Here is an 11,785-nt window from a genome sequence, read left to right on the forward strand (position 1 = left end):
ACAGGTGCATGTTATGGAAGTGCAGCAACATCAGAAGCATGTATAATGAGATTTGTGCTGATTTTGCATTGGTGTAACCAACACTTGAATCTACCCCAGATTTATACAGTTCTACCCAGCTCTTCAACAGTTGCTTCTTGTAATGATATTTATTTCTTTTCCTCAAAGCTATTTGCTCCTTGAACCATTTCAGAGTAGAGAGGAACACCCCTAAATCACACCGAAAGGCTAGCAACAACTGAAATGAAGGTAAAACATATAACCTTTATAAACCTTTATTTATTTTTTATGCAAAAATAAGACTAGAGGTGTTGTGACTGTTCTTACAGTACAATACTCCACCAGTTATTAAACACCAGAGACATCTTTTTGGTGTCACCCAAAAAACTATTCAAAGGACCAAAATATCCTCATTACCAGCATCCTGTAATGAAAGCCTCACACCACCCATGAGAGATGCTCAGAAAACGTTTGGATTTATATGTTAAAAAAAATTAGAAGGAACACATTATGGTTTTTTGGGGTTTTCTAAAGCCAATGAAAACCAATTTGTTTGAAAGCTATTCATTGAAAAAGCCTGAACACCAATATGGTGTTGGGCCTGTTTTATGCTTCCCTTTTTTTTCAGACAGATGGTGATACCCTTATTTCTATGAATAATTTTTTATTTATGCTCACTTCAGGGATAATTTCTGAAGTTAGCAGTGGTACTTGTGAAGAAAAACCACTTTTGAGCATCCAACTTTTAAGGATAAATTTTTCAAAGGCACATAAGTGACTTAGGATCCTACACTAATTTTCAAAAGTAATTTAAGCCCCCTTAGCCTAGTTTCCTCACAGCCAGCAAGATTTAGGATTCGAAGGGATTTATTTAGATGGTTTTCAGCATTGTTTGGCAGAGATGCACAACACAACTCCTCGACTGCTCACAGCTTGGAATTTCAGCACCAACTTGAGTGTCTGTTTGCAGCTTGGGATCCCTACATGGGAATTGCTAAGCATGTAAGAAAGGGATTTTCAGCTTTTTAAGGCAAACAGCTGAGCAGGGAAGCTGCCTAAATTAGCCAATAGTGCAAGGCTGAAGAATGGGGCTTATGTGTCTGAGCAACTGATGTGATGCCAGTTTAGAGGTGGCTCCCCTTGCTCAGGATCCTTGGCTGGGAACTCTGCTGGACAGGGGCACTGCAGCCAAATCCGCTACTTAGCAGCCTATGCCCTAGTTGTCAAAAACCTCTGCTTGTCTTGAAGACCATCTCTGCTCACTTATTCTATTATTCTCATTATCCCTCAGCTGTCATGTAGTCTGGAGCTGGGCTTTTCTTCCCAACGTGGCCCTGTATTTATGTATTTTTCTGCCGTGGTGCTGGGAGACAGCCAGCCTCAGGCATGCTGAGGATGCTGCTGGATGGGTAAGCCAGTAATAGGAGGACTATTTAGATATCCCGGCTAAAACCCTGGTGTCAGGGCTTGCAGGATCTTTGCTTGAGGCAGGGCTCAGAGCAGCTCATTACTGTGGTGCTGACGTTGAGATTGGGCTGATTTGGATGTCTTGGATAGCAGCAAGTGTGAACTTATCATTACTGGTTTGCACTGATGGATTCACCATGATCTGGTTTTAAAACATGCAGTGAAGCCTCTTCAGGTGCATAGTTTGGTTGTATGGCCTGGCTTAAAGGAAATTGGTTTTGGAAATTATTATCATAACCTATTTATGCTGGGATCCTTCAAGGTGATCAATATCACAGTATCGCACAGCATAAGTGAGTAAATATTTAGGTATATTAGTGTGAATCTGAATCTTACATGCTTTAAAAATCATGGATGCCTATCAACATCCCTTTAACACCTAAATGCCCTTACAAACTTAACCCATAACTTCTCTGAAACTCTGGGGTTTTTTGATTGGAAGTTGTTCTGAGTATCTGAATTGCAGTTCACAGATTTGAACATTAAATTTTTATAAACATATTCAAAAAACCTCTAAAAATAACTTCTTCTGAGATAACTGTTAAGCTATTAACTATTGAGGCAGCTTCACTTTCTATTTTAAACTTCTTTATAGTGGAACATGGCTTTATTATTTCACAGTTTGTTTTGAAGTCCTGCCACCTATTGGTTTATCAGAGCAATGATCAGGGCGGCTGGATTTCTCCCTGTGAAACCACAAAGGAAAATGAATCTTACAGCGTCAAACCCCTAAGCACTGAGAAATCTAACAAGTGAGCAGAAGTAATTTAGCCCCTTTGCAATTGCCAGATAATTTCCTAGTGCTATATTTGCACCCCATATGGACAAGGCAATTTCTAAACCTTAGTTTCTCTCCTTTTGAATTTAGAAAAAAAAAAATCCTCTTCAAAGATCAAAACACTGAAGCCCTGGAATCTTATTCAAAGGATTTGCAGACTACACTAGAAAAATGTACATATGTTCATTGATGCAAAATAGTTTTTAAATATACAGATATGCATGCACTACATTTACTTGTTTTGAGCCAAATTGTGCATAAATAACTTCTCTCATAGCTGCAAACAGATCAATCACTTTGCCTGTATTTGCAAATGCAATTCTTCTGTACCATTAACACGCTGCACTAGGAGAATATTTTAGAACCCTCTTGTAGCTTATTTTATCCTGGTACCACATTACTTTCAAGGTCCTTACTACGTCACTAAAAACTGCTTATAATAAGAGTATCTGGGGAGTGAAAGCAGAGCACAGACAGAAGTTAAGAGTTACAGGAAGAGTGCAGGACAAAAGTCTAAGGAGTAAGTATCACCTATACGGAAGCAGAAGTAAAAACTGGGTGAAAAAATGTTTTTCTAGACCTTCTGGTACTGAGACATTTGAAATATTGTTATGAAAGTGAGGATTTTTCAAGACATAGCTGAACCTGCTTTTATCCTTAACTTTTCTTAAAGCTTTGTTCAGGAGATGTTTCACTTTTGGATAGTGATCTTTGACACCTCCAATGCCTGATTTCTGCCTGGTGTCATTCAGGGCAAAATAAAACAAATAACCACCTGAGGAGAAAAGACTTGCAGCTACTGAGGGCAAGTAGCATTGTACAGAAGAAGCAATGATCAACTTGTCACAGCTGCAACACAGACTGTATAGAATAAGGCATCATTGTCAACAAAGCTTGCCCTGACAGCTCAATCAAGTTGTGTTATGCTTATTCATGCAAAAGGGTCTGCATGGAGAAGACAAAATATTTTAAGAAAAGATCTTAAAAAATATATCACCCACAAGAAACTTCCAATTAGTTAACAGTTCTTTAAATATTGGGGATAGGAAACTGCTTAATTCACAAGCCTTGCTGTCTTCTGTTCATTATTTTGTGTACCCAAAAGAATTCACTAAAGTGCACTCCACATGATGACAGTGTGACAAGGGCCAATTTGTGAATAACTTGTCAACAGCTTGAATGAAACTCTAGAAATCCATAACAGGTGCTCGATAGCTATAATCGAGTGACAGATGGATTAGAGACATGAAACCACAACAAACTGACTGAATGGGAGAGGGAGAGAGAACGAGGGTGAGAGTGGGGGAGGTTCATTAACTATAGAAGAGAGCAAAAATACATGAATTATTAAAGAAGCAGCATGAGCCAATTTGTGTGGATGCTTCCTGCTCATCTTCAGCAGCCCTGGGAAGAGGAGCTGCAATGCCAGCTACTACACACAGCAGCATTGGTCTAATATCTTGACTCTAGGCAGGAGTGTACCAGAGCTTGGCACTGGCCTTGATTGCAGAAATCACTGTTATATTTCAGTACACACACAAGAGCTGATTCAGCAGTGTACTTGAGCACAGGCCTTGCTCTAAGCACGTGAATAGCACCATTAAGGTCAGCAGAACAACTGTGTTCGACTCACACAAACACGTTTAAGCATCTTGCTGAATTTTTGTTCTCTGTTGTGGGATACAAAATACAAGGGGATGTACTCCAGCTAGTATAAATTGTTACAAGCCCCCTGGACACTGCTGACACAAGAGTGTTGAGTACCACTCAGGGGCACAGGCAACGATGGACCAACACTTCTCTGCAGCCATTAAGCGAGGGGGTTGCCCAGACTGGGCACTGCAGGTCTGTTCCTGTGCCAGCAAACCCAGAGGGCCTCTCCCCGTAGCCAGAGGCTGCCTGCACCCACCCCATTGGCTTTCCCTGGTCCAAAATTGTCAGTGCTGGATACCCTGTGCTTTAAGTACCCAGAGCCATTGATAGGCACTCATTGACCACACACACCTTTGTTCCAGGTGTGTCAGAATATTATATTTCGTCTCAGCAGAGACACATTCTGCTTCACCAGTGCCCAGCCTTTGTCTTCTGCCTGGCCCTGACTGCAGGCAGGAGAGGGGCTCCCATTACCGCTCCTCATCTGTCTTCCTTTCCAATGGGTTTTTCATTAAATTAAATTTTTTACCTTAAATTAAATCTTCCATTTCCTTATTTTCCTCCTGTGCACCCTGCTTAGTGCTACAATCCCAGATTTGCAGTTATTCTATCCAAACAATGCTTTTCCACAGCTACCTATTAAGGGAACAGCCAAAACCTTGACAGCTGGTTTGCTTTTATAGAGTGACTTATCTTGTTCTTTCTGTCACAAGTCTTGCCGTGCCTAATATCTTCCCTTAGAGAAAAAATTGTGACATTTTGGAACCTATTCAGATGACAAACAAAATACTGTTCCTGAATATTTCAGGTGCAAAACCAAGACTTGCTTTTGTAAAAAGAAAAAAAGAGTAGAAACTTGATTTCTATTTCTCTTCTACATAAATGTAATGTAAACACACGGACTAAACTACTGCTTAGAAAAGGAATTTGCTGAGCAGTCATTATCACACCAGAAACCCCTGTGATAATAAAATGCAGCCATTTTGCAGTAAGTGTTGGACTCCTGACATAATTTAATTTTCTTGCACTTTGGCATAATCCATACGTTTTTTGATGTATTCACTCCTGCCACCATCCAGGATGCTCTGTTTACCTGAGGTGAGACTGTTCTCTCTGGCTGTGTAGATAGTGATCCCCAAAACATCGCACTAGCACACTCATACCCCCATGTGAACCTTGAAACAGTGAATTCAAAGTGTCAGAATTAACCCAAGGAAGGCACTGTTCCACGCTTGAATGGCTTTCAGCTCCTAGCAATGAAAAAGAAAGTTGAGCTTCTAGATCCAGAATGCAGGGAAAAGGCAGTCTTGCACACAAGGATCATGCATTAATGAAATTCCATTTTGTTTCACTTAAGCTCGACTTTGTAGGGTTTCAGCAGCATATAGTTGATTACCTTGAAAGATTGCCTTGAGAAAAAGATTTCACTGATTTTTTTTTTTTTAATGGTATGCAGTAATGTTCATCTAAAGATGTGCCTGAGGGGCTGAAAGAACATAAGGTAGGAGATGAAGAGATCATGAGCTCTGATAAGGGTACTCAGCTGTCGCCACTACTGTGGTGATCAGTAATGATAATATAATAGCTAACACCACTTAGGACAGAGCAGGCAGGCACGTGTAGCAAGCAATAAAAACATATTAAAGAAAATTGCAGATCCATGGACAATCAATTGTATTTCAGTCTCTGGAAAAGTTTGTGTGCTTGGTTTATTTCTTAACCACTGCTTCTACAGAAACAAAACTAAGAGAAAGTTTCCTGTTTAGTAAGTGAATTTCCTAATTCCTCATTCAGATCTAACTAAATGTTCCTCTCTTTTGGATGAGAAACCTATTTTATGTATATTAGCCTTGGATCTAGCAGTGTTTCTCTGTTCCAAAGTTAAAAAACCCAATCTGATTGCATGCTCTTATGTCTATGCCTCCTTTGTAATGCACACTGTAATTATCACCATGTAGAGAATTTTGCCTGTCTACTCCACAGCTGCTTGTGGGTGAAACAGCAACTCTATGTGAGCAAGTACACAGATGTTCAGCTATTGAATCACTTCTTTGCACTCCAGACCTGACAATAATTAGGATGTCAATGATCTCCCGGCACCTGATCTGGTGTTGGCTTTCTTATTTTGAGAAATCTAATTAAACTTTGGCCTGGTGGATTTTAGGGCACTGAAACAAAAAGTGACAGTTGCATAGACCAGGAGAGACTGGCAATTGCACCTTGGATCTACAAGGAGATGCTTGTTTTGAATCTCTCTGCTTTGCCTAACCCTTTTGAGTAATGTCTGTAACATAAGGAAGGCAATCAGTTTCTTTTACTGGAATGAACAAGTACTAGGCAATGCTTTGAGTTTGGTTTAGGACTTTTTGTACCTATTAAGACAGGTACAAAACTCTGTCTGAACTCCCCAAGACTGTGTGAATAGCTGCACCATTGATTTACACTTAGGATCTCATTGAGAGCATTCCAGAGACCACTGCAGGTCTTGCTCAAGTCTACTGCTAACAACTAGATGAAAGGAATGTTATTAGGCCCCCAGTTTCACAGACGGAAGGTGAGAAAGAAGCATCAGCAGCTTCTTCACAGTTGCAGATTCATACACTGGTGTAACCAAACGGTGGACAAATGCCTGTGCGCTTCTTTCACTCCTCCATGAATAGGAGTGAGAATTTGCAGGTCCCATTTGCATGTGGTCAGCTGTTTGAAGTGTAAATGGTGTTAAACCATGCAGATTTGCTTTTCAAACTCATTCTGTTAAGACGCTTGGCCAAGACCTGTAGGTTATAAGTGTTAGAGCCAGGAACAGCTGCAAGGAGAGTACCTTTCCCCTTGCATTGTGAGAGCAGCTGTTGAAAGAGGTGTTCTCTTGATTGAATACTATAAACAGAAACTAGAAACGATCTGAAATGCTTCACACTACAACTTCTGCAAAATCCAGTCATCTAGATGATCAATCTGCTAGTAGCCCATATAAAAACTGAAGAACTTTATAAAGCTATTCCTTTAGCTTAAATAACTTTTTTCTTTAGCTCATCTGACCTGAGGACATCAATTTCTTCACAGTTTGATTTGGCTTAGCACTTTCAGCTTGAGCTAGTGGAGAAAAGGAATAAAATTGTCACACTAAAAGTTTCCCACGTAATTCACCATCTTCCCAGCCAACTCGTGTGTGTTATTTCTATGTCCAAATAAAGGAGGCATAAGAGCACCGTTTTTACCCCAAAACTTTTCCTATAGAGATTCTGTTTTCTGGACAGAAAAAAAAAAAACAAACCAAAAAAAACCTCTCCAACACAACCAAGCAATATAAAACCTCCCACTAAAACACTCATTCTTTATTATCAGTCCGTGTTAATGATGTGAATCCCTACGTAAGGGCTGGGTCTAGGTTCTGGTTTTTAAAAGTTGTTTTAAAAGACCATGAAGCCAACTATAGTTAGCATGACCAGACCGCCTTATATTTAAACCTGAAGTTAAGAGTTGCTCTTAAGCAAAAATCCATGTGTAAATTGTAACTTCTAGGTAAATTTGAGACCTGGAATAGCAATACTTGGTTGGATCCTAGATTCAGTGTTAGAGCTACTCCTGTGTTACTGAGGTACATGCCAAGGGGTACAAGAGAGTGTATTAGGAGATGCGATGAACAGACTTCATGCTGATTTTCAGTTCTTCTGCATCTTTCTGGGATATCTTAAGTTACTGACTGGCTTTGATATTACATACCACTCTGAAGTGGACAAGAGGTCTAAATAATGAAAGACCTGAATCGGATTTCAAAGATATGTATTCATACCATAGCGGAAAGAGAGAGAGTATTAAAATTTTGGAGGCTGAATGCTTGTGCCCCCAGGCCAATGCTGTACACTCAGCAGCAGGCTGTCATACCCTAATTGCTAGTACCCCTTTGTGAATCAACATCTCTGAGAAGCCAATTCTACATGATGCTTCTTTAATATACATCTTCTCATTTGCCCCACGTATATTTCAGTTTGCCATCTGATAATTGGAATTGTGTGGGTAGCAGCCGGTACCATCTGGCTTGTTAATAAGTAGAGGATAAAAATGTCTAATGCCTTGCTCTACATAAATACAAGAATTACCCTACAAATAAACAGCTCCCTAAAACCTCAACTGTTGAGAACAAAAGAAAATAGTGTGGTCTTAGCTCATTAAAAAACACTGAGGAAAGAATGAGGGGAACAGTGGGAAAGCCTCACCACTTCCCATCTGAAGTTTTAGTGTAACTAAAACATATGGGGAAAATAATGCAAAATTAAACGTGATAATGCACTTTTCACACCAAACCATATTGGGCCACTATACAAATGATGCAATTAAAACTGCTGCCTTCAGGAGCCAAAACCTAAGCTGAATAAGTACGGTACAATTAAAGTTTTTGATTTAAAACCAGTGAAAGATTTATCATAATGAAGCTCAGAATTGAGATAATATGACTTGGGGGCATCAAAGCTAAGCTATAGAAAGCCACATGTCCTACAACATGGAGCTAGAATTGGAAGACTGACATCAGCAGATTTTAGGGCACAGAAAGGCTTAAAAGTTCATTTGCACGTGAATGGCCAAGACCATGCAAAATCTTGCATGTAAACAGTGCAGTATTGTAATCACTACTTTAATTAACAGGAAGGCAGTGCAAAGCTGTCTGCATTGGGGAAATAAACTCTGATCCTGTGGGCTGGATGTGAAAGCCGCGCTGTTGTGTTTGGAACCTGCTGGAACTTGTACAGCGCCTTATCTGGGAGGCTTCATGCGCATCACAATGTCCTCTAATCTGGCAATAAAAAGGGCATCATGAGCAGTGGCAGCCGGGCCAGCCAGCCATGGCTGCAGTCACGCTGTTCTCCCAAGATGGTGAAAGGAGATTTAAGCCTCTTGCAGAAAAAAAAAAAGCCAGCAAGGATTGCCTCCAGCCTGGCCTGGATGTGGAGGGGGGAAAAGGGAGGAAACGCTGCTGGACAGCCGCTACCTGGTTGGGGCTGGCAGTACGTGGAAAGGTGCTGCCAGGCAGAGGAGAAAAGGCACACAGCCAGCACCTTGGTTCCTCCCCACCATCAGCCACCCCCACCAAACCTCTTCTGCGAAAGCAGATGTGCTGGCCATGGGAGTTTTGCACCACTGGGATTTTCCCCAGTAATGCTTAGCCTGCCCCACTGATGCTGGGTAATACCTTCATTCGTCGAGATGTAGAATTCAGAGGCAGCATGTGCTTCCCCAGGAAGGAGGGTTAGTAACACTACTCCTGATGATTCTATAGCAAGCTGGAGAGGGTATTTAGTGTGACAAAATGGGTAAAGACCCACATTTGGAAAACAGGCCTGTTTTGCACTAGGTGGAGCTGATGTAGTATGGCACCCAAGGGACTCCTGTGGTTTTCTGCCCTATGCTCCAGCCCTGTAGGTGTCACTATGAATACAGGCCTATAGGCACTGCTGGTCTACCTTCATTCTTGCTCAAATATTTACACTCACACAACAGACTTGTACTGTTTACAGCCTTTGACACTGCACCAAGCACACAGGTTTAGTTCTCTGGCCAGCCTTGCACTAACTCTTGCTGCTACTCTGAGTTGTATATCATGCTGATTTGGAGCTGGCCCTTGCCAAACAGAATCTGTAACAGCTGAACCTCCCTCCTCTTCCCTCTTCTCATGAGTCATAATTTTGCTCTCATAGCAATCAGCTGATTTTTCACAAAATCTGTAGGAGCTCCATTATCTCAATAAAAATACTTCTGCTTTTACAGCCTTTGCTTCTATTGTTTTGAAATTTAGCTTCTGCATTTTGAAAATTTCGTTTGAGACTGGCCAGCAGCACTAACTGAAAGATATCTTCAAGAGAAACAATGTAAGAAGCAGGGCAATAAAATGAAGACTGTAATAATGTCTTAGAAAGAAAAAAAAACGGAGAGGGGGCTATATGCCCTTGCACTTCTGCTCTGGCTCTTTCTCCCTTACTGTACATGCATGCCTGTACCTCATATCCCTGTGTAAGACTGGCATTGCTCATTCCCAACACACTTTGGAGTGGTTTTCATTTCCCAGGTGTGGAAACAGAGCTAGAATCAAGTGTCTTGCTCAAGTTTATCTATAAGCCTGAGTAGGGCCTAAATCTGGGGTTTCCGAGGTGCCATTTTGTCTCCTGCCAGCTGGAAAACACAAGACATCCTCTTCCAGTTTTCAGCACTGGTGCTCCGTGTGCAGTACCTCTGCCACGTGTTTGTGCAAAGAGCTCAGCTCTTCAGTCTGTGGAGATGGCACTGCAATTCCACTGAAGGAATTCAATTTACACACGTTTTTCTGGTAAGTTTTTATGAGCTTTTTAAAGCCTTCATTCCTTCCCTAGGACCTTTTTGACAATACATTGGAATTGAACAAACCAACTTCCAGTTCTAGGCACTTCCCTCCCAAAGGAGCTAAGCTCATCCTGAAGAACAATTTCATCCCAATAATTTTGAAATCAGTATAGAATCTGGGTCCTAATCCAGATTTTGTTTACTGTTTTAGATGTAAGCAGAGGGTGCACGTAAGATGCTACATGTTACTGTAATTAAGGAATATTGCTAGTCAGATAGCTTCAATCCTAGCCCCAGCTTCAGGAAAATGTTTGGACAGATAGTTAAATAAAGAATGAGATTCATTCCTTTGTTTTTTCTTCTTTTTTTAAAATTTTCTGTCAGAAGAAAAAATTTTAAAAAAGTAAAAAAAAATAAAAAAGATGTGCACAAACAGTAAACGAGGAGTTTGGTAAGGTTTAGAATCAGGCTTGGGGAAACAAAAAAGATGTTTTCTTCAGTACCTGGGATGGCTACAAGTACCCACCTGAAATTTTATGCTGTATTGTTTGTGCAAACAAGTATTGACAAGGTATATTATACATATATATCTCAATGCTATGAATTAATATGAAAACTGAGTAGCTGGTAATTTGGATTGGCCAGAGAAGGGAATTTGGAAAAGGCCCTGCTTGGCAAAAACAGCTGTGCATTTAGCTTCTAAAAATGAAGTTCCTCCAAGGATGTGAAGCTGGGCATCAGAATCTGGTGCTGGGCACCAAAAGCTTTTTGGAAAAAACCTTGTGCAGTAACAGTTTCAGGAGCAGACAGCAGTAACCTAAATAGTAATTACTATCACATAACTGAAAAGTCCTGAGATTTACTTAGACAATGTCCCTGGGAACATTTGTTAAGAATGAAATGCAGTTGAAGCAATTTGTACCATGAAGTCAGACAGGAAATCAGACTAATCCCTGATGCAATTATGTGTAAGCTTGGCTGTCTAAGACTTACTAGAGCAAAAGAAACAGAAGAAAACCAAGCCAGAATGAGATATTGAAAGGTACTGAAACTAGGTCACTGTCCTACATTACACAAAGGCTAAATGGAGCTCTATCATCCCACAGTATCCTGAGCAAGTTGAACAAAGGACTTTGTCTGGTGCAGATCTCCTGGCAGCATCCAAGTTACACAGCTGCATAAATCATAAAAAAACCTTAAGCACAGCAGAATTGCCAAGACAGGTAGAATGTATTCTGAAGGAATACATTCTGAAGCACTGAAGGAACACAGGAGGAAACCAAGGAGAGGACTTGTGTCATAACTCTGTGTCACTGCATGATAACAAATTACCATCAAGGAATCCTGTGACTTACTACAGTGTAAGTAGGACGAAGAGGCATTGAGTAGAAAAGCCATGACATAATTAGATATATATACACTAAGTCAGCAGAAGAGATGCTTAATTGGTAAATATAGATAAAATTGCAGTAGAAAACAGAATCTGTTTTCTACAGAATCTATTTTCTACATCATAGACTCAAAAATCTTCATCATGGTTAGTTAAGAGACAGGATAGGCTTCCTGAGCTGTCAG

Source organism: Corvus cornix, chromosome 2 (genome assembly GCF_000738735.6).
Source record: "Corvus cornix cornix isolate S_Up_H32 chromosome 2, ASM73873v5, whole genome shotgun sequence".
Taxonomy (NCBI): domain Eukaryota; kingdom Metazoa; phylum Chordata; class Aves; order Passeriformes; family Corvidae; genus Corvus; species Corvus cornix.